This window comes from Pezoporus wallicus, unplaced genomic scaffold, assembly GCF_028554395.1.
Source record: "Pezoporus wallicus isolate ANWC-B61680 ecotype Strahan unplaced genomic scaffold, APGP_CSIRO_Pwel_v1 scaffold_7392, whole genome shotgun sequence".
Classification (NCBI taxonomy): Eukaryota; Metazoa; Chordata; class Aves; order Psittaciformes; family Psittacidae; genus Pezoporus; species Pezoporus wallicus.
Window position 1 is genome coordinate 5,163,367 of NW_026639923.1, and position 4,381 is coordinate 5,167,747.

Genomic DNA, 4,381 nt, shown 5'->3' on the forward strand with positions numbered 1-4,381 from the left:
TTAGGTATCATTTCTTGCTTTAGGCCAGACAAACAACCTCTCCAAACTCCTTACAGCTCTAGTTCTACAAGCCTTTAACCTGGTTAATAGCATATTTTGGGAAACAAAACGGGTGCAGAGCACATGCTAAAGCCACTTTCTCCCGCCTGAACAGAATAATTCAGGAAAAGGCCTAGACTTCTGCAAATGTTTGACTCCCCAGATCTCTTGAGAATGCCTGCTCCTGTCCTTTCCAGTGAAGTTTCCAGTTCCTAGATAAACATAGAGATAACCTAGGGACAAACACAAGCAGTGCAGTGCACTCTCATTTATGAAAAAGTAATGTTTACCTTTTCTAGCAAAACATTTATATACGCAGTGAGGCACCGGGTCAGCCACAGGATTCCTGCAGCCCGTGACTAATAATTTGTGCTGAGATAATGGCATTTAATCAGTAATATATGGGTTACTCTTAAAAACTAACATCTCCTGCTCAAGGCACAAAAGCTGAAGGTGTTACTGAAAAAAAAACACAAACCACCAATAAATTGCTCCTTATATATAGATATAGGGGATTTCTAGAAAATAGGGTGAAGGACATGACTGGTCTTAAATCAGTTGTATAGATCAGATGATCAGCTCACTTACAAAGCCAACATCCAAAGCATACTCACTCCTGTGCTAAGAGCTGATTTCAGCATACAATGTCTCCTTATGCAAACAGTTCACAACCACCCAGAACTGCTATTTCTTATAACTAAGCTTACTATAAGAACCTATTGCTGCGTGAAAAACAGTGGAACGTGGGTGACTCACGCCTGCATGTTTTCTCAGAAATCTTTGTCAGTCTTGTAGAAATAAATCTTCTTAAAAGAGTCACCTAAATTGTTCGCAAAATATGCATGCAAAAAGAGCAGGACAGTGGAAATGTATGTCCAGACAGGTACAAGAGTCACTAGATGATGTTCTACTTACCTACGGCACAGACTTACTGATTAACATGGGTCCCTTCTGTACGTATGTCTTACACATGCTTATTTTATTGAATGCCTTGAATAAGGATCCAAACTGTAGAATAATGCTTGCTGTTTGCATAGCAGATGATCTCAAGTGAACTACAAATGTAAGTTTAAAAGTACAGAGGTCAGCACAGGAGAGAATGGGAGAATTCAAGGTCACACAAGAAAGTTTGCAACTGCAACAAGATTAACATCCCTCCAACTCTGGTGTGTTAAACATAAATCCATTCTTCATCTCAAGAGTCTGCTACAGAGAAAATTATAGATCTATAGTAAAACTGTAAAAGCAGCCTACACACAAGATTTTCATCTGGGACTGCTAAAATTACTTTCAGACCATAGCAGAAACTAAGAGCTAGGAAATAAGTATTAAGCATGACAACAGGCATATTCACAATGACTGCAGCAATCACTAGACCATCAAAATAGAATGCAGGAAAAAAATTGAGGCCACCAGCAATTAGCTAAAGGAGGAACTTACCATGCTTTCGTGTATGTGTACTTCAAAAATGTTTTAAACACATTTATGTTATCAGCAAAAATTTTCTCCATCCACATTTCAATATATTTTAGTTCAGTAAAGTTCACTGAAAAAGAAGAATCAACTTACTCAGGTTATTGATGTGCTCAAGAGAAAGAGTCTCTCCAAGTACAGGATTCTTGGTTCTCTTCCCACTTTTGCCATATCCATTTGGTGTGGCTTCAGGCAAAAGATACTCTGCCTCTCTAAAATAGAGATGATAACATGTGATGATACCAACCTTGTTCTTGATCCTTATGCAGTCACACTGTAAATTCTTCAGAGAGGTAGGACTGGTTTCTCACAAAATGTTTTACAGTGCCTAGAACAAGACTGCTAACAGCTTCAGCTGTAAAAATCAGCAGTTTTGACAATCTGATTCAAAATCTGTATTCCCTTTCAGTTTGTCAGGCTTCACTTTCAATGCACATAGGATTTCATGTTAACCTGGTTCACTGGTTGTCCATGGAAAACAAAACCAACAAAATATCCTTTACTATAGTTCATGAAATGGAAAATGCGTCAATCTTCCCACACCCAACACGCTTCCTTTGTGGAATGAGGGTGCATGTAAGATTTGTTCAGCATGACCCTTAGAGGGAAGCATTTTTAGAACACTTCCTTAAATAAGGGAAACTTTAGTTGACACGGAAGGTGCTGAAAACGTGACATTCTTCAGTGCAGGGCCTTCTCCTCACAAAGACAACATGCCAATACTGTCAGAGCAAAGCGGCTGCAGAAATGGTGCTACAGTCTCCCCCCCTACAAACGATTTAAAAAGGTGACTGGTTTCAGCTTAATTGTTATCAAAAAGGAAAGAAAGAGTTTAAATTCAAGAAGACACCTCACAGGTGCTTTTAACTCTCCTAGTTCTGTGGTTCCTTTTAATTCTTCCCATATTTGAGCCAAAGAGCCTGAGCTGTTCTCAGACAATTTATTTTCAGGACCTTCTGTATCCATGACCAAATGGTGGAAATCTGTTAAAATGCTCCATTAGAGGTTTGCATGTGTTTTGAAAAGGATACCTCACAAAACGGCAGTGACACAGGGTGGGAGGGAATTCAGTGATACTTTCAAAAGGCAGGTCAAAAACACTATCTAGGAGAAAAGATTTAACATCTCAGCAAACCCATGTCCCAGCACCCACGCACATCTCCCTCATGACCTTGCCACCATCTCTGTTACCTCTCATCTGTGTCAGCCCTTGTATTCCGCTGGTGCTCAGGTCTCCTTAAGTTGAGCTCTGATGCTGTTAGCCTCAGCAGCTGCTTCCTCACCCCAGTGCCTGAAGTGATCAGTGTCAATAAAAATCTAAACCAGAGAAAGTGGTTCAAATAAAAGGCTTCAAATAAAAGGAGTGATGATTTCCTGCGACATTCAAGTGACTTGAAAAGTAAAGCACCTGGGAGGCAAACAGAGAATGAATGGAATGAAAAGGAATTGATGGAAAGCTGAAGAGGAGCCTAATCATTCAGGAAAGGTGTGCGATGGATGTTTCCACATGCTTTTTAGGTAGTCAAGGAAAGAGTTTTTATCTGTCTGATGAATAAGGCTGTTCACTCACTGAACTTCAGTCTTAGAGTTGCCAGGTTTATGATACTCTGATTTCTACTGGTCTCTGACTGCAGTGAGGACTTTTTATGGGATGGAGTCATGCTTGTTCAGGTCATTCAGTGGTAACAGATCATTCTCAAAGTGTCCATTTGTAACTGGAATATTTCAGAGAAAAATGGATCCTAAAACCACAATTTGCTTTGGACTGATGCCTTAAGGATCATTTACTTTTTTAGAGAAGCACCTTTGGTTCATCAGTATGGTATCTGAGTGCCTCCTGAACAGACACTAAGTTTTGTTCTACCAACAGGAACCCCCTTTGGCACATAAGCAGCTGGAGCGGCTGTTCCAGTGCTGGGGTTTCTGTGAGCCTAAGTCAAGATGGGTTTATATGTGACAGAATTTATAGGGCCTATCACGTTAATGTTTTGAGAAAATAACATTATTTAATGTTACTCTTCCCACTCCTTGCTGTAGCAGTTAGGTGGAAAAAGATGATTGATGCCTGGGATTCAGAGCAAAGATAATGATAAATAATGCAAGAAATGTAACTCAGCACTGAGTTAGGTTAGTGGTTTTATCTTTCATTTATCAGAACTCCTACAGAAATGTTCCTTTTTGGTTATATGGTAATATATGGTAATATATGGTTATATGGTAACCTTTTTGATTATAATTATGCTGGGCAATATCTTCACCAGGTAGGTTGTACAGAAGTGCAATTGTAATTCTGTAAAAGAACAAAAGAGAGTTACTCTGTTAGATTTATGCTTTGACACACAGATGCCAAAGCAAAGTGTGTGTGCTTGTCTAAGTATGTATCTGAATGTGTGTATACATACACACAGGAACACACATAAATGCATGAAACTAACATTAATTGGATGTTTTTCATCTGTTCCTATTTGAAAAGTGTATTGATGATACATACTCTTCTGTGCAGAATCTAAAGAAAAAGGTTTTGCTCTTTATAACAAAACAAATTCAACAAGATAGGCTATCTCAATTTTAATCAATAGAAAGTCAAATTTATTTTCTTGCCAACCCAAGTTGCAAAACTGTAAAGCTCCAGACCTCCACCTCTTACTTGACTTTGAATACAGAGCAGCTGATGTGTGACCAGTTTCTCTCTCTTATCCTTTTTCACATTAATGTAACTTACACCTCCAGGGCTAAGACTAGGATGACTCTTCTCCTTTCTCTAAACACACAACTGCATTCTACCATCTGAGCTACAGAAGGGCTGGCACACAGCACAACAGGTAGAAATAGTTCTCCAGTCTCTAAAAGACCGTACTCTGTTGCTGTC

At 39.2% G+C, this 4,381-nt stretch overlaps 1 long non-coding RNA gene across 2 annotated transcripts; it reads right to left on the bottom strand.

Annotated features, from left to right (window-relative positions):
* Positions 1 to 1,532: 1,532 nt before the first annotated feature.
* LOC130603310 (uncharacterized) lies at positions 1,533 to 3,108 on the bottom strand. Of its 2 annotated transcripts, XR_008973122.1 has the most exons (4): positions 2,921 to 3,108; positions 2,704 to 2,829; positions 2,544 to 2,616; positions 1,533 to 1,851 (listed from the first exon to the last, which is right to left on the bottom strand). It is a non-coding gene; the product is annotated as an uncharacterized LOC130603310 (long non-coding RNA). The 2 variants fall into 2 exon arrangements; XR_008973121.1 differs by lacking the exon at positions 2,544 to 2,616.
* Positions 3,109 to 4,381: the final 1,273 nt, after the last annotated feature.